Genomic DNA, 19,807 nt, shown 5'->3' on the forward strand with positions numbered 1-19,807 from the left:
TTGGTATTGGCTAAGAAATAGAGTGGTGGACCAGTGGAATAGACTAGGTGCAAAAGCAGGAAACGATTATAGTAATATGCTGTTTGATAAACCCAAAGAGTCCAGCTATTGGGATAAAAACTCTCTCTTTGATAAAAACTGCTGAGGAAAATTGGAAGTTAGTATGGAAGAAACTTAGATTAGACCAACACCTAACACCCTTTACCCTTTGCCAAGATAAGATCCAAATGGTTACAGGATTTATACATAAAAAACAATACTATAAGCAAATTAGAAGATCAAGGACTAGTTTACCTGTCAGATCTATGGAAAGGGGAGCAGTTTATAACTAAGGAAGAATTGGAGAACATCACCAAAAACCAACTAGATGATTTCAATTACATTAAATTAAAAAACTTTTGCACAGATAAAACCACTGTAACCAAGATCAAAAGAAATGTAGTAAATTGGGAAACAATCTTTACAACTAACGATTCTGACAAAAGATTCATTTCTAAAATACACAGAGAACTGAGTCATATTTTTAAAACAAAAAGCCATTCCCCAGTTGACAAATGGTCATGGGATAAGTAAAGGCAATTTACTGATTAGGAGATCAAAGCAATCCAATAGCCATATGAAAAATTGCTCTAAATCATTAATTATTAGAGAAATGCAAATTAAAGCTTCTCTGAGGTACCACCTCACACCTCTCAGATTGGCCAATACGACCAGAAAGGATAATGATCATTGTTGGACAGGTTGTGGGAAATCTGGGACTCTATTACACTGTTGGTGGAGCTGTGAACTCATCCAACCTTTCTGGAGAGAAATTGAAACTACACCCAAAGGGCAACAAAAATGAACATATCCTTTGACCCAGCAATACCACTATTGGGTCTATACCCTGAAGAGATGATGAAAAGGGGTAAAAACATCACTTGTACAAAAATATTTATAGCGCCCTGTTTGTGGTGGCAAAGAATTGGAAATCAAGTAAATGTCCTTCAATTGGAGAATGGCTTAGCAAACTGTGGCATATGTATGTCATGGAACACTATTGTTCTATTAGAAGCCAGGAGGGATGGGAATTCAGGGAAGCCTGGAGGGATTTGCATGGACTGATGCTGAGTGAGATGAGTAGAACCAGAAAAACACTGTACACACTAACAGCAACATGGGGGTGATGTTCAATCTTAATGAACTTGCTCATTCCATCAGTGCAACAATCGGGACAATTTTGAGCTGTCTGCAAAGGAGAGTGCCATCTGTATCCAGATAAAGAGCTGTGGAGTTTGAACAAAGTTCAAGAACTATTCCCTTTAATTTAGGGGAAAAAAAACAGATATCTTATTGTCTGATTTTGTTAAAGTTTGTTCTTGAAGGATATGATTTCTCTCTCATCACACTCAATTTGGATGAATGGAAACAAAGTAAAGACTGACAGATTGTTTTCCATGGGGGGGGGGGGAAGTAAGATGGGGGGATTGTAAAACTCAATATCTTTAATAAAAAAAAAGTTCTTTCTTGGGGTGGCTAGGTGGTGCAGTAAATAGAGCACAGACCCTAGAGTCAGGAGCGCCTGAGTTCAAATTTGACCTCAGACACTTAATAATTACCTAGCTGTATGGCTCTGGGCAAGCCACTTAACCCCATTGCCTTGCAAAAAAAAAAACCTAAAAAAAAGTTCGTTCTCTCTTAAACTCTTCTAAACTCTCCCCAAACCACAGATTTTTTTCCTCTTGAAGAATCTCCCTCCCCTGTTCTCTTTAACTCTTATACTCAGCACAGCTACCCCAGGTTCAGGGAAGGAGGGGCTGATCTCCACATGGGGACCAGTGCACACCTACTTCCTTCTCCCCCACTTTCTGAAACTCTTGGACCCAACTCCCAGTTCCCCCAGTTTAAAACAAGCCAAGTTCCCAGACCCAGAAATACTCAACACAGACATTTACACAAGACAGGACATAGAGCAAACACACACATTCCGGAGGACCTTTCTCTGGAATCTCTAACCTTCAGGTTTCCCAGAAGCTCTTGTTTGAGCTTGAGGAACAAGAACCCTTGAGTTTCATAGTCAAAGGTCATGAGGGGCACAATCTGTGCCTCCTCTCTAATACAGAGCATTCTTTTTAAAAATGTCCTGCTCTACCACATTTAAAACATTCATTCCATCCACTCCAGTTCCCTTTTACTCCCTTAACTCCCTCTCTAACAACCTGAACCATCATTCTGGTTTCCTTTTTTTTTTTTTTTTTTTTTTGCAAGACAAATGGGGTTAAGTGGCTTGAGGCCACACAGCTAGGTAATTATCAAGTGTCTGAGGTTGGATTTGAATTCAAGTACTCCTGACTCCAGGGCTGGTGCTTTATCCACTGCACCACCTAGCCACCCCTCTGGTTTCCTTTTTCTGCTTCTCATCCTCTCTCCTGATGTAAACTCTCTGCACCATTACCTCAAGTGGATGCATGTTCCATCTTTCTAATTTCTGCAGTTTCTTATTAATATCAGGCCAGACATTGGTGACAAAATTGACCCTCAATGTGACTTCTGTCACAGGATCCTAGAGATCCAAACCTGAATATTTTCTCACATTTTCCCTCATTCTCTCAAGAAATCTAGACGGTGTTTCATCCCTCTCTTGCTTGGGAGTGGCCTCCTTGATCCCTGAGATAATAAGGTCCCTCAAATCTTGCATGTGTTTCCTATGAGTTAGGTCATTATTATCCCCAGTTATCCAGCCTGCTGCATATACTACCTCCTCGTTACTAATAAAAATATTTAAACTTTTCTCTTTACCCTGGACAACCTCCTCACCATCTCAGCTAGCTATTTTTCTTCCCAAAATATTCTATTTGGGTATTTGAGAGGGAAGGATCTCTTCCTCTCCCCCCATTAGGTGTCTTTTTTGACTCTTGGTCTCCCATCTAGGATCTTCCTTGTCTGAGATTATCTAGAATGGGACTTTTAGGCCTTGAAAGGCAAAAATCAAAGTTTCCATAACTTTCTGGGTCAATTTTAGAAGTGTACCTTTAATTTTCCCATCACTCCCCCATCAATGTCGGGATTCCAAGTCCATTCAGAGATCCACCCAAGGGAACCCCAGAATAGAAATGGGGATCTCTCTTGAAATCAAGCTGTGAATGCTCCTTCCTCTGGTCTCTTCTGGGGTTTCCTCAAGGGGGTTTTGTGGATCCGGAGAAACAAACCCCCAGATGTTATCTATAAATGAAAGAAATCTGCTGGAGTGAGAGAAAATTGAACACTTTATTCAAGAATCCTGCAGGATACCAGTGTCTCACCTAGCATGAGGCACAAAGTGGTGTTATTTCATTAGGTATTATAGTCTTTAGAAACTCTTTCCCCTCCCACCTGGATTTTCATAGGCTCTCAGAATTTGAGTTATAATCTAAGAGGTCCACCCATTCCATGACATGTCCCTAATATGATCCTCCCTACATCATATGAGATCTGTTATGTTGATGCACCCAAATCATCACGGGGGTGTGAGGGATAATATTCAATTACCTAACTGTACAAACTCAGTTGCATTAGGTCAAGATCTCTAGGTCCCTCTTGACCTGTTAAAGACTAGATTCTTCTAATCTTGGGTTTGTCATCTTTGGAATGGGATTAGGAGAACTCTCTCAGTTTTGTGATTGACTGGGACCATTCCCCCTTTGTAATGGATTTCAAAGGAGTCTCCACTCTGTGAAGACCAACAACACCCTACATTGCTCACACCAGGGTTTTTATGAGAACTGAATGTGACAATAACTACAATCATTTTATGGCATTTTGACTAACCTTGTGGAACTACTTCAACCATCTGATTACCTGAAAGAGGAAAAAAGGAAAAATTAGAGTAGAATCAGTTACGCAATGTGTATCTTTTCAGTCATCGCACTAAGAACTATTTTTTTGTTTTTGGATAAGAACTACCTATACAAATTTTGTCAAAACGGTTACTTCAACCCTGCAACAGCAAAAACAAAAAAAACTTCAAACTTTCCTTCAAAAAAGGAAGTCCTTATCTCCTGACCTTGAGCAGGGAATGTCTCAACATTCAGATAACAAACTGTCCAACATGTGCCAAGTTCTCCCCAAAAAGTCCCCCTCCTTTTCTCTTTTGGCTGATTCTTCCCCTTTCTCTACCCAGTCTTCTATTATGAAAAGTGTTATTTCACCTAAGTTACAACAGAATGCTGCTGATTGGCTGTTTAAAAGGATGTGGAAAAGTTGTAAAAATTCAATCTGTACTCTAGAATGCTGAAGTTGCTCTTAGCAGCTTCCTTATCCTAATACATTTTTTTTCTTTCAGTTTGATCTCTGTTCTCTGATATACCTTCATTAAACTTCTATGGATGGGTGTGCCTCTCTCAAGAGGGTTTGTTTCTTTCAGTAGAGAGAATTCTCTGATAAAATTCAAGAGAATGATTATGTGAGTAAAACTTCCTCTTTTCTTCTAGTTGAATTTTTAATTTTTCTAATTAACAAGAATTTTTAGATTAATCTGTCCCCCTACCCTACCCTTACCCCATGTAGTAACATATGCTATATGTTACTTTATTTTTTAAAAAGAGAAAGCTCTCAATTCTTAGTTGCATAGTCCAGCAGACAAATTCCTTCATAAGTCATTTCTGACTTAAATTTTAACTTTACATTCTGACCTACATTTTAAGATCATTATCTCTCCTCACAGAGATACAACTGTTTTCTTTCAGCCTCATAGTTTATAATTGTATTAGAATTGTTAAATCATTCAGAGATGTTTTTCTTTATACTTTTATCATTGTTTTTTTCATCCTTGGTGTTCTGCCCAGTTCCCTCTGCATCACTTCCTTGGATTTTCTCACTTTCCTCTAAAACTGTCTTTTTGGTTGTTTCTTTTGGCATAATGATATTCATATATAACAGTTTATTTAGCCAGTCACCAAAGGATTGACTATAATATTTTTCCTGCAGATATTTTCCTTCTGTCATTGATTTCTTTGAGGTATTACCTATATTAGTGGATCAAAAGGTATACATAGTTTGGTCACTTTATAGGTCTAATTTCAAACTGCTTTTAAGAATATCTAGAGCAATTCATAGTTTTTCTGGATGAATTTAGTCTCAAGATCAAGATACATAATGCACAGACACATGTGAGACTTTTGACAAATTTGCTACTCTCACTGAAAAAAAATCTTCATAAAACCAACCATTCTAACTTCTCCAGGGCCCTCCTGATTTTCCTAACATTATCCTCCCTTCCCTTTCTATGCTCTGTTCTGGAATTATATTCCCACCCTCATCCAAAAAACCTTATGACTAAGGAACATCACTCAGATGACTAATTGAAAGAGGTCATCAGCAGTATCTGGGAATGTTACCTTTTTTCCCCTCTTTTCTTTCTTTTTTTAAAAATTATATATTCATTTGTTTTTCAATTATATTCAATAGTAGTTTCTACCAATCATTTTTTTCCAAGGTTCTGAATTTTACAAATTTCCTCCCTCCCTCCTTATCCTCCCCCTCACCCCACAGAAGGGGGGATATAGTCTTTATATTTGTTTCCATGAAAAGCATAGATTGAAATTAAATGTGTTGAGTACCTGGGTTCAAATCCAGCCTCAGACACTTAATAATTACCTAGCTGTGTGGCCTTGGGCAAGCCACTTAACCCCATTGCCTTGCAAAAACTAAAAAAGAAAAAAAATTAAATGTCTTGAAAGAAAAAATATCCATAAGGAAGAAAGAAAATATTAGAGATAGCAAAATTATATAATACATAAGACAACTTTTTAAAAATTGAAGATAATAATCTTTGGTCTTCATTTAAATCCCATAGTTCCTTCTCTTGATATAGATAGTACTCTGCATCACAGATCCACTAAAATTGTCTTTGATCATTGCACTGATGGCATGAATAAGTCCATCAGGACTGATCATCACCCCCATGTTATTGTTAAATTGTATAATGTTCTTCTGGTTCTGCTCATTTCACTCATCATCAGTTCATGCAAGTCTTTCAAAGCTTTTCTGAAATTCTGTCCTTCATGATTTCTTATAGAACAATAGTGTCCCATCACATACATATATTACAATTTGTTTAACTTTTTCCCAATTCATGGGCATCCCCTTGATTTCCAATTCTTTGCCTCTTCAAACAAAGCTGTTATGAATATTTTTGTACATGTGGGTTTTTACCCTTTTTCATGATCTCTTCAGACCAGTAGTAGTATTGCTGGATCAAAGGGTATGAACATTTTCATTGCCCTCTGGTCATAATTCCAAATTGCTCTCCAGAAAAGTTGGATCAATTCATAGCCCCACCAACAATACATTAGTGTCCCAGGTTTCTCACATCCCCTCCAACATTGACCATTGTCCTTTCTAGTCATATTGTTCAATCTGAGAGGTGTGAGATGGACCTTCACAGATGCTTTAATTTGCATTTCTCTAATCACTAGTGATTTAGAGCAATTTTTCACATAGATAGTTTTGATTTCCTCACCCAAAAATTGCCTTTGCATATCCTTTGATCATTTGTCCATTGGGAATGACTTGTTTTTTTTTTAATAAATTTGACTCAGTTCTCCATATATTTTAGAAATGAGCCCTTTGTCACACACTATTTATAAAAATTGTTTATCAATTTACTACATTTCTTTTGATCTTGGTTACAGTGATTTTGTTTGTGCAAAAAGTTTTTTAATTTAGTGTAAGCAAAATTATTCAATTTGTTTTTCAAAGTGTTGTCTATCTCCTCCTTGGTCATAAACTGTTCCCCTTTCTATAGATCTGACAGGTAAATTATTCCTTGTTCTCCTAACTTGCTTATAATATTGTCTTTTATGTCTAAACCCTGCATCCATATATTTCTTGGTGTAGTGTGTAAGATGTTGGTCTAATTCTAGTTTCAGCTATACTATCTTTCAGTTTTCCCAAAGTTTTTAATGGGAATGAGTTCTTATCCCAGAAGCTAGACTCTTTGGGTTTATCAAACAGTAGATTATTACAGTCATTTCCTGCTATCTCTTTTGCACCTAATCTATTCTACTCATACACACTTAGCTATACCAATTTGAGTGAAGCTTTATAATATTAGATCTGGTAGGGCTAGGCCACCTACTTTTGCATTTTTTTTTTTCATTAAATCCCTTGATATTCATGACTTTTGTTTCACCATATGAATTTAGTTACTATTCTCTATCTCATTAAAGTAATTTTTTGAAGGTTTGATTGGTTTGGTACTAAATAAGTAACTTAATTTAAATAGAATTGTCATTTTTTATTACATTAGCTCAGTCTATCCATGAGCAGTTGATATTTGTCCAGTTATTTAAATCTGATTTTATTTTATGAAAAGTGTTTTATAGTTATTTTCATATAGTTTCTGAATCTATCTTGGCAGGTAGACTCCCAAGTATTTTTTTTTACATTTTTGCAAGACAAATGGGGTTAAGTGGCTTGCCCAAGGCCACACAGCTAGGTAATTATTAAGTGTCTGAGGCCACATTTGAACTCAGGTACTCCTGACTCCAGGGCCGGTGCTATATCCACTGTGCCACCTAGCTGCCCCTCAAGTATTTTATTTTAAAATAAATAAATAAAATAACTGAAGTCATTTTAAATGGGATTTCTCTTTCTAACTCTTGCTGCTGTATCTTGTTACTAATATATAGAAATGCTGAGGATTTATGTAGGTTTAGATTATATCCTATGACTTTGCTAAAGTTGCTAATTGTTTCTATTCATTTTTAGATGATTTTTAAAGGTTCTCTAGGTATACTATCATGTCATCAGCAAAGAGTGAAAGTTTTGTTTCTTCATTCTCAAGGGAATGTTACTTTTTTAAAAATAGATGCTGAACTAAGATGGCAAATTAGAGGTAGCAGCCAGCTGAACGCTCTCAATATTGTCCTCCAAATAACTTTGAAATAATACCTCAAATCAGAATTTAGAGTAGTAAAGTCAAGAAAAGGTCAGAGACATTTTTCCAAACTAAGATGACTTAGGAAGTTCGCAAAAGAAGTTGGAGACACTGTACAAGATGAAGCAAAGAACATACACAGAAGTAGCAGTGCACATTGGAGATGGCTGGAACAATGGCAGAGATAGTGTAGCAGCAGCTTTGGGAGTTCTCTGTCCTGAGATGAGAATGGGGTCCAACAACTGGTCATAAAGAGATTAGAGGGAACATTTCACTGGCACCAGATACAGTTGGTGCTGATTTGCAACTCTATTGCCCTTATAAAGTTCTAGGTCACAGTTCCAAGATGAATAGGAACTCTTAGGGTCAGTCACATAGGATCTGGAGCCCTGGCTGCAGTTCCAATGTAGAGAGGAGTGCTGACACTTGTCGTTGCAGGAGAGCACAGTTACAGGACCAAGAGAAGCTCTAGCATTTGCAAATGCAGGAAAACAGAGCCTTTTCCTGAACAAGACCAAGAGAGTAATGATAACCCCTCTCCCAGGATTACTTCACTTTGAAAGCATCAAAAATTTGGAGACTTCACAGAATTACCTCTAAAAAGAGCTTGAAGCTTGGGATGGGACAGTGCTCCCAACCCTGAGGTGATCAGAGTCCAACTTTACATAAAGTTCAGTCAAGCAATAGATTGAAAACTAAACAACAAAAAAGAACCTGACCATAAAAATAACACTTTAAAAAACAAAATTGGATTAATGGAAAAAGAGGCACAAAATTCACTAAAGAAAAGAATTCCTTAAAAAGCAGAATAGATCAAATGGAAAAAAAGAAGTACAAAAACTTATTGAAGAAAATAATTCCTTAAAAATTGAATTGCTAATGACAGTATGCTAATGACAATATGACAAGTTGAAAGCTAATGACAGTGTGAGACATCAAGAAACAATACAACAAAATCAAGAGAATTTTTTAAAAAAAGGAAATATAAAATAGCTCATCAGAAAAAAACATACAACTGACCTAGAAAAATAAATTAAGAAGAGATAATATAAGAATTATTTGATGACTTTAAAAGCCATAATCAAAAAAAGATTGTAGAAATTATGATGGAAAACTACTCTGATCTTGTAGATTCAGAGGGTAAAATAGAAATTGTTTTTTGTTTTTTTAGGGTTTTTTTGTAAGGCAAATGGGGTTCAGTGGCTTACCCAAGGCCACACAGCTAGGTAATTATTAAGTGTCTGAGACTGGATCTGAACCCAGGTACTCCTGACTCCAGGGCCAGTGCTTTATGCACTGTGCTACCTAGTTGCCCCGGTAAAATAGAAATTGAAAGAATCCACTGATCACTTCCTGAAAGAGATCCCAAAATGAAAACTCCTAGGAATATTATTGACATATTCCAGAGTTCTGAAGTCAAGAGAAAATATTATAAGCAGACAGAAAGAAACAATTCAAATATTATGGAGCCACAGTCAGGATCACACAAGATTTAGCAGGTTCCATGTTAAAGAAGTGGAGAGTTAAGAATATGGTATTCCAGAGGGCAAAGATCTTGAATCTCAGCCAAGAATAACCTAGGATTACAACCAAAAATGGCCTACCTTGTAAAACTGGGTATAAGGGACAGTTAAGTGGTACAAAAGATAGAACACTGGCCCTGGAATCAGAAGGGCCTAAGTACAAATTCAATCTCAGTTAATAATTACCTAGTTGTGTGACCTTAGGCAATTCACTTAACCCAATTGCCTTGCAAAAAAAAACTGGGTATAATTCTTCAGAGGAAAAATGGATATTTAATGAAATAGAAGACTTGCAAATATTCTTGATGAAAAGACCAGAACTGAATAGAAAAGTTGGCATTCAAACAGACAACTCAATAGAAGAATTAAAAGGAAAACATAAAAAAAAAAATCAGAAGGGACTTAACATGGTTAAAATGTTTACATTCATATATAAGAAAAAGATTAATTTAAATCCTAAGAATTTTATAATTTTCAGTGCAGTTAGAAAGACATAAACAAAGGGCATGCATGTGAATCAATTATGTTGGGGTGGGTTCCAAAATAAAATTGAGGTGAGAAAGAGGGATGCAGTAGAGAAAGGGAAAAGAAGAAACCATATTGGGGGGGGGGGGTCTCACATAAAAGAGGTACTTAAAGAAGAGTTTTTACAGTAGAGGGAGGAAATGGAGATGACAATACTTAAACTTCCCTTTCACTAGAAATGGTTCAAGGAAGTAACAACATAAATATGCACTCAGTTGGATACAGAAATTCATCATACACAGTGGAATGTAGGAGGGAATGGAATAAGACAAAGTGGTGGGGGAAAATAAAAGGGAAGGTAGATTATGGAAGGTAGTGGTCAAAAGTAAAACAGACTAAAAAAGATAAAAAGAAAGAGGTAAGGATAAGCAGTAGAAAAAAGGATGGAGGGAAATACACAGTTAATAATCATAACTGAATATAAATGGAATGAGCTTACGCAAAAAAACAGAAATGGATAGTAGAATTCATTAGAAACCAGTGTTTAACACATATAAGAGATAATATGAGACAACAATGAAACAATGGCAGAGTTAAAATAAAAAATTGGAATAGAATTTAATATGCTTCAGCTGAAATAAAAAAGACAAAGAGCAATCAACATCTCAGACAAAGAAAAAGTAAAATTAAGAGATAAGCAATGAAACTACATCTTGATCAAAGATACAGAAAATAAAGTGATATCAAAAATTTTTACAGCAAGTTTCTCTAATAAAGGTCTCATTCCTCTAATATATAGAAAATTGATTCAAATTTATAAAACAGGAAACTTTCAGAAGAAATTAAAACTATTTTGTTTTGTCAATTAGTTCTACCTCACTCTTCCTGACCCAATTTGAGGTTTTCTTCACACAGATACTGGAGTGGATTACCATTTTCTTCTCCAACTCATTTTACAGATGAAGAAAATAAGACACACAAGTTTAAATGACTTGCCCAGGGTCACCCAGATAGTCAGTATCTGAGGTCAGACTTCAAAAGAGGTCTTCCTGACTCCAGGACCAGCACTCTGTCCACTGAGCTACCTAGCTACTGAAAAAATGCTTTAAATCACTATTGATTAGAAAAATGTAAATTTAAAAACAACTCTGGGTTACTATCTCATACCTATCAAAAACCACAGATGCTATAGAGTGCATGTGAGAAAATAGGTATAGTAATCTTCATTTGGTACCACTGTGAACTGGGGTCAACTATTATGGAGAGTAATTTGAAACTATTCTCAATAACTGCATAGCCTTTGAAAGTGCAATACCATTATTAGGTCCATATCCCAAAGAGATCAAAGAAAAAGGAAAAGGATCTCTATTAACAAAATCAATTTTAGTAGCTCTTTACAGTTGCAAAGAATTTGAAATTTAGGGGAAAGACCATGAATTGGAGAATGGTTGAACATGTAGTGTATGATTGTGATGGAGGACTATTGTTCTATAAGAAATGATCAGGCGTACAGTTCCAGAAAAAAAAAAACATGCCAAGACCTATATTAACTGAGTCAAAGTGAAGTGAGAAGAACTAGGGAGATCATTGTGCACAGTAAAGGCACTCTTGTAATGATGATAACTGTGAAAGACTCAGCTACTCTGATCAATACAATGATCTAAGACAAATCCAGAGGATTCAATATGAAAATTGCTATTCACCTCCAGAGAGAATGACAAGTTGAGAAGAAGAAAGTATAATTTTATCATTTATTTTTCTTGCTTTTATTTGCTATATGACTAATATAAAAATGTATTGTGCATTATTTCATATGTATAATTGATAATATATTGTGTGCCTTCTCAGTAAGTAGAAGAGAGATGAGAGGGAAGCAGAGAATTTGGAGATCAAAATTTAAAAGGAAAAGAATATTCAATATAAATAATACATTTTTAAAAGTAAAAGAAATTTAAACTATTACTTTAAAACTTTATCACTGTACAAATCTCAGTAATACACTCTAATGGTGGGGATTTCCAAGATGCATCATTAATCGCCCATAGCATTCTTAAAATTAAATTGGAATATGACAGGATGTGGTATGCTGACCAAAAGCCAAGGCTAGGATGAAACCTCACTATAAGAAAAAAAAAAAGTAGCAGCTGTTACTATGAGGTCCATGTATTCTGCCCTGTACAACATGTCACTTTACCAATTTCATCAATATCATCCACATTTGAGGAAAGCAAATGATTCCCTGGTTTCCAGAATGTCAGATGTTATAAAATATTTCAGATCAAAAATTTGCACAGCTATCTCATTCATCCACTAATTCAGAGTAGAAGATGGAGATGTTTAAGGAAATGAGAACCCATTCCCTACCAAATGAGACAATTTATGATCTATGTATGTTAGACATTGAATGAGCTCTTCCCAGTAGAAAGTTTTAGGTCTACTAAGCCAAAAAATTCTGAGTTTTGTTTCTTTGTTTGCTTTTACTAAATAACCAATGTGTGCTTTTGGTCCCCTAGGCACATATGTCCATATTCATTCATAGCAGTGATTTCATTTCCAAAAGTCACTGAATTTATCTATTTAACCAGATAAATGTTTGAGTATAAATTGGTGTCCTAGTGTGTAAAAAAAAAAAAAAAACATGAAATGTGTTTATGATGGACCTGAGAGGAATGAAATGTTCTACAGAAGGATCAGAGGCAGCCAAGAGATGCAGTGGATAGAGGTGGACCTGGACTGAAGACGACCTGAGTTCAGATCCAGATTCAGAAATTTTACTAGCTCAATTTCCTCAACCATAAAAATAGGAATAATAATAATAATATCACCTACTACACAGGATTGTTACAGATCAAGTGAGATATTTGTTAAAGCTGTTTCACAGAGTATAGCACTTAGTAGACCATTTATCACAGCATCTGGGACATAGATTTCCCTTCTCTCCATAATAATTTAATCACCCAACTGCTATGACTGGGAGTCAAGGACCAATGTATGAAATATAATGGCACACTTATCTTTTGAATTCAGAATTTAGAAATAAAATGAACCTTAAAGATTTAATTCAATCTTCTTATTTTTTGTATGATAAAACTGATGCCCAGAGACATCTTATACCAAGACATTTGGTTCTTAAGTAATCATTAATGCCAAATCCAATTTTCTTTACATGACTCCAATATCTATTTTAGATAGAGCAGACCCATCTTCACTTTGCTGAGTGGACAATGTGTAACTTTTCCCCCAAACCCCAATACATGATCAGATGGGGAGATTAGATCTCTACAATCTCAGCGCTACCAAGTCTGAGGTCATATAGACAATTTCATCTAAAATGAGAGTTCTTGGTCTGTTTTATCTCATGGAACTCTTTGGAAACTTGGTGAAGGCCATGAGCCTATTCTCAGAATGATAGTTTAAATGCATAAAAGAAAATACTTAGAACTCCAAAAGAAACCACCTTGAATTGAAATATTTTTTAAAACAAGTTGACTGTCAACACATGAAGTATCCCCACCTAAAAGATATCTTTCTCTATAATATACCTTCCAAGATATCAGAAAACCTCTTCTTGAATATTTTCATCAATTTCTTAGAGTAAAAAATGGAAATAGCCCCTTCTGATCCTAAGGCAATGAGCCATCCCTGAACATCCTGGCACTAACCCTATCCCAAAGAGCTGCTAAAAAAAATCAGATATGGCTTCAAGGACAAATAGGATTTGTTTCCTTTCAACAGTAGTTTTGGTTACCCTCTCAAGATATCCTAACAGCTTACTTACTCTTTCCTCTCCTCTTACCAAAGGAAAGGGAAAAAACAGCTCCCTTCACATAAATAAATGAGCTTCAAGTTGTGAAACAAATCTGGCCGTATAGAGAGCCTGACACCCACCAAAGGTACAGAATAAAACAGAATAAAAAGGAGTAGGGGGTTGGTGTGGTGGCGGCAGGGTCAGGAGGGTGGGGGCGAAGGGGGAAAGAGAGGTGAGGTGGAAGAAGACTCGGGAGGAGAAGATAAAGTCTCAAACAAAAAGAAATTGAAGTTGGTGAGTAAGGTGCTTTGATCAATCTTCTATACATCCATCCAATTCCAAAAAGTAAGGTTGATATATTTCTGTCTTAAGGAGACTCCTTTATCAATTTATTTGGCCCAGTGAATAGAGCACTGGATTTGAGACAGGAGTTCAAATCCAGCCTCAGATACTTACAAGCTGTGTGACCTTGAGCAAGTCACTTAACCCTGACAGCCTCCCATCCAGGACCATCTCCAGTCATCTTGATCCATATCTAGCCACTGGACCCAGATGAGTCTGGAGGAGAAAGTGAGTCTGGTGACTTAGCACAGCCCCACCTCCCTCAAATCCAATTCATGTACTTGTCATGGTATCACCCCTCTAATGCCATGGTCTTCTTCAGGAATGAAAGACAAACATCATTCTATTTTTTAAAAGATTTTATTTATTTTGAGTTTTACAATTTTGCCCCTAATCTTACTTCCCTCCCCCCCACCCCCCACAGAAGGCAGTTTGCCAGTCTTCACACTGTTTCCCTGGTATACATTGGTCCAAATTGAATGTGATGAGAGAGAAATCATATCCTTAAAGAAGAAACATAAAATATAAGAGATAGCATGATCAGACAATAAGATATCAGGGTTTTTTTTTCCTAAATTAAAGGTAATGGTCTTTGGTCTTTATTCAAACTACACAGTTCTTACTCTGGATACAGGTGGTATTCTCCATTGTAGACAGTGCCAAATTGTCCCTGATTGTTGCACTGATGGAATGAGCAAGTTCATTAAGATTGAACATCACCCCCATGTTGCTGTTAGGGTGTACAGTGTTTTTCTGGTTCTCATCTCGCTCAGCATCAGTTCATGCAAATCCCTCCAGGCTTCCATGAATTCCCACCTCTCCTGGTTTCTAATAGAATAATAGTGTTCCATGATATACATATACCACAGTTTGATAAGCCATTCCCCAACTGAAGGACATTTACTTGATTTCCAATTCTTTGCCACCACAAATGGGGCTGCTATGGATATTTTTCTACAAGTGATGTTTTTACCCTTTTTCATCATCTCTTCAAGTTATAGACCCAATAGTGGTATTGCTGGATCAAAAAGTATGCACATTTTTGTTGCCCTTTGGGTGTAGTTCCAGACTTCTCTCCAGAAAGATTGGATGAGTTCACAAATCCACCAACAATGTATTAGTTAAGGACAAACATTATTACAGTATTATTATTTCCTTAGACTCTGTCACAGAGCCTTATCTACTACTAGGCACAAAATGGGAGATCAGTAAAGATTTCTTGAACTGAATAAAATTCTTGGTCTTTATATTTGCTGTGAAAAACAAGGGCAGAGAAACACCAAAAACTTGGAGACCTCCCCAGAACTAGCTCCAAAAACATTAGAATGAAAAAGTCTGAAGCTTGTGACAGTGCCTCCCCACCCCCACCCCCCAGGTGAACTGACATAAAGTTCAACAAGAATAAATAATCTGGGAAAATGAGCAAACAAAAAAATAACTTGATCATTAAAAGTCACTATGGTAGTAGGGAAGACCCAAGACAAACTCAGAAGACTAGAATTAAAAAGAGCTACAGGGAAAAGCAAAAAAAAAAAAAAAGCAAAGAATAAAAAAGTTAACATGACCCGAGGCCAGCAAGAATTCCTGAAAAAAATGTTAAAAAGATGGGTAGTAGAAGAAAAATTGGGGAAAGAAATGAAAGTTGAACAAGAAAATTATGAAAAGAGAATTAACCAGCTGGTAAAAAGTACTGAAGAAAATTATTTAAAAAACAGAATTGACCTAATGGTAAAATATGCACAAAAATTCTCTGAAGAAAAGAGTTCCTTTAAAAAGTACAATTGGTCAAATGAAAATAGAAGTACAAACTCTCTGAAGAAAATAATTCCTTAAAAATTAGAATTGATGGGGGCGGCTAGGTGGCACAATGGATAGAGCACCGTCCCTGGAGTCAGGAGTACCTGAGTTCAAATCCGGCCTCAGACACTTAATAATTACCTAGCTGTGTGACCTTGGGGAAGTCACTTAACCCCATTGCCTTGCAAAAAACCTAAAAATAATAGAATTGATGAAGTAGAAGTTAATAATTTCCTGAGACATCAAGAAACAACAAATAAAATCAGGAGAAGGAAAAAAATAGAAGAAAATGTGAAATATTAGGTAAAAAATGATCTGGAAAGTAGAGTAAGGAGAAAAAAATTTTGAATTATTGAACTACCTAGAAGCTATGATAAAAAAGACCCCCAAATATCATATTTGAGGGAATTATAAAGGAATACTGACCCAATATCTTAGATCCATAGGATCAAATAGAAATTGAAAGAATCCAAAGAACTTCTCCTAAAAGAGATCCCAAAATGAAAACTCCCAGGAATATTATAGACAAACTCCAGAGTTCCCAGGTCAAAGAGAAAATATAACAATCACCTAGAAAAAAAACAGTTCAAAAACTGTAGAACCAAGTCAGGATCATTCAAGATTTAGCCCTTACCATGTTAAAGAAACAGAGAGCTTGGAATGTTATATCCTGAAGGGCAAAAGAACTAGAATTGTAATGAAGGATAAATAACCTATCCAGCAAAACTGAGTATAATCTTTCAGCAGGAAAATGGACATTTACTGAAATATAGGACTTCAGAGTATACTTAGTTATGGGGAAATTTTGCTCAAATAAAAAATGCACAAGAAAGAGCTTTTATAGTAGAAGGGAAAATGTGGGGGAGACAATGCTTAAGCATTGTTCTATTAGTCACATCCTTTGGAATTGGTTTCAAGAGAGAAATATATATATATATATTATATTATATTATATATGCATATATAAAAACATATCACCCATCAGGAAGATAAAAGGGGAAAGGATAAGCAATATGGGGGAAGGGAAGGAGAGAAAGGAAAGTTGTAGTGATAAGGGGAAGAACCCATTGGACAAAGCAGTGGTCAGAAGCAAGACAGACTTTTGAGGAGAGAAAGGATAAGAGAAATAAGAAAAGAGAAAGAAAAACAATTAAAGATAGGATAAAGGAAAATGTACAATTAGTGATCATAATGGGAATGGGATGAGCTAATATGCAGAACACAAGTAAATAGCAGAGCAATCTAGAAACCAAAATCCAATAATATGCTTGAAAATTACATTTTGTTAAAAGGTACCATAGACAAAGTAACATAAAAAAGTTTACAGCATTTTTTCTAATAAAGACCTCACTTCTCAAATATATAAAAATTGAATTAAATTTATAAATATAAGAGCCATTCCCCTACTGATAAGTGATGAAAGAATTTGAATAGACAGTTTTTGAAAAAAAAGAAATTAAAGCTTACTATAGTTTTATGAAAATGTCTATCACAATTGAATAAATAAAAGCAAACAAAAACAACTTTGAGGAACCTAGTACCAATCAGAAATGACAAATACTAGCTAGTGAACTGATCCCTACCATTCTAAAGAACAATTGGGAATTATGACCAATAGACTATAAAACTGTGTCTACCCCTTGATCCAGCTACTAGATTTGTACCCTAAAGAGATTAAAGGGGGGAAAAGGATCTATATATGCACAAAAATATTTATAGCAGAGTTTTGTGGTGGCAAAGAATTAAAAATTGAGAAGATGCTCATCAACTGGGGAATGGCTGAACAAATTGTTTTTATGACATATGATTGTGATGAAATACTACTGTATGATAAATGCAAGGGCATGGTTTCAAAGAAAACATAGAAAGATTTATATGAATGAATCAGGAGATTATTATATACAGTAACAGCAATAAAATAATGATGATGAACAGTGAAAGACTTGTCTGCTTAGTTCAGTTACAGTGATCCAAGACAGGTCCAAGAACTTTGATGAAAAATGCCATCCAACTCCAGAGAGAGAACTGAGAAACTGAGCCAAAATTGCAATATAATTTTCTCACTTTTTTGCTTTTTTAATACAGAAAATATGTTTTGCTTGATTTCACATATATGATTGATATCTTATTGTATTTTTCTCAGTGGATGGGAGATGAGTAGGAAGAAGGGAGAAAATCTGGAACTCATATTTTAGAAAGAAAAGAATGTCAAAAATACATTTTTAAAAACAGGGGGAAAAAACTGGCCAAATAAAATGAAAAACTTAATTTGAGGGTTTAAAAACTGGGTTTTTTTCCACATAATATATGACAATTTTTTTAAAGTGGGTTGGGAAAGTAGTTAACTTTTAAAGAATAATATAAAGAAAGAAATAGAAAAAGGAAGAAAGGAAGAAAGGAAGGAAAGAAGGAGAGAGGGAGGGAGGAAGGAAGGAAGGAAGGAAGGAAGGAAGGAAGGAAGGAAGGAAGGAAGGAAGGAAGGAAGGAAGGAAGGAAGGAAGGAAGGAAGGAAGGAAGGAAGACATGGAATCATAGATTGCACTGAGTTCCAGTCCTATCTCTGTCATTTACTAGCTGTCCCAAAAAAGGGAAAATCCTTCACTACCTTTCCACTGGACTGCTACAATTGTTCTTCTTGTCTCAAATCTCTTTCTATGATAATTTATCCTCCAAAAACTATCTAAAACAATAAAGCCCAGTTTATGTTTACCTATTTCTAAGGTATAAAGGATCACCCTGAAAATTTAACAATTGGTTCCTAAGAGGGTCCAGCATATTTCTGAAGCCATGTTGCTAATTAATTATTAGTTTTTTCAAAACCATTAAGAATCTTTGCTCTAGGGGGTGGCTAGGTGGTGCAGTGGATAGAGCACCGGCCCTGGAGTCAGGAGTACCTGGGTTCAAATCCGACCTCAGACACTTAATAATTACCTAGCCATGTGGCCTTGGGCAAGCCACTTAACCCCATTGCCTTGCAAAATCTAAAAAGAAAAAAATCTTTGCTCTAGGACTCCCTATCATCTCTTCTATCAAATACAAATTCTCATCTTTGGCATTTAAATTCAGTCATAACTAGGTCCCATCCTATTTTTCTGATCTATTACAACTCCTCTCCACTCACTCTTTCATATAACAAATCTTGTTATTCTTCACACACATCAGTCCATCTGAGTGACTTTGTATAGACCATTCCTTATGCCTGAAACTCATTACTTCCTCACTTCTGCCTCCCAAAATATCCATCATCTTTATTATTAATGATTTGGAATATTCCTTTGCTTTTCCCTTTTGGTAAAATACAGTTTGGTCTATAGTACAATCTATAACTTGTTAGACTGAGAGCTAGCTGGGAAGTTGTAGACCCTTTTTTTAATCATAGAAGTTGACATTTGAGTCAAATGAAGGAAAAATTAAACAAAAACCCTCAAAAAGTTACATTTTATTGGGTACATATAACTTATATTCAGATAAGTAAATATGTATACAAGCATTCAAAATAATTTTAAGAAAAAAGAGCATAAATAATAGAGACTGATTTTTCCCTTTTTTTTTAGATTCCCCACATTTAGCACAGTGGCACATAGTAAATGAATGCTGATGATGATGTTTGCCCTTTGTTCTCAAAGAGGACCATGTTTTCAGGGAGGTGATGCCATGACATGTACATAAATTGGATTTGAATGGGGAGGAGCTGTGCAAAGTCACCACCCTCACTTTCTCCTCCAGAACCATCTGAGGTCCAGGGCTCAGATATGAATCGGGATGACTGGAGATGGCAATCAAGATTAAATGACTTGCCCAAGGTCACAAACCTAGTGAGTATCAAGTGTCTGAGGTTGAATTCGAACTCCTGCTTTCCTGGACCTCAAAACTAGGTTGATTCTAGTTGATTGGTTGACTGACTAACTCCTAGGATCAGAAAAGGCCTATGTAAGAAGTTGCACCTGAGATGGGTTTTAAAGTAAATAGAGGATTCTAAATGGGTAAGAAAGGAGGCCATTTCAGAAGAAAAGTCCACCTGGAAAAAGGTGGGAG

The 19,807-nt window shown here is 35.9% G+C and overlaps 1 long non-coding RNA gene across 3 annotated transcripts in view; it reads right to left on the reverse strand.

Annotated features, from left to right (window-relative positions):
* Positions 1 to 19,807, reverse strand: part of LOC141511039 (uncharacterized) — a 109,272-nt gene that overhangs the window by 37,904 nt on the left and 51,561 nt on the right. For 2 of the 3 annotated variants that reach the window (XR_012475251.1, XR_012475249.1), the window contains exons 3-4: positions 3,787 to 3,816; positions 3,010 to 3,201 (exon numbers count right to left, since the gene is read on the reverse strand). This is a non-coding gene — a long non-coding RNA (uncharacterized LOC141511039). Of the gene's footprint in view, positions 1 to 3,009; positions 3,222 to 3,786; positions 3,817 to 19,807 lie in introns of all 3 variants that reach the window. The other variant, XR_012475250.1, reaches the window with a different exon arrangement.

Source organism: Macrotis lagotis, chromosome 2, assembly GCF_037893015.1.
Source record: "Macrotis lagotis isolate mMagLag1 chromosome 2, bilby.v1.9.chrom.fasta, whole genome shotgun sequence".
Taxonomy (NCBI): Eukaryota; Metazoa; Chordata; class Mammalia; order Peramelemorphia; family Peramelidae; genus Macrotis; species Macrotis lagotis.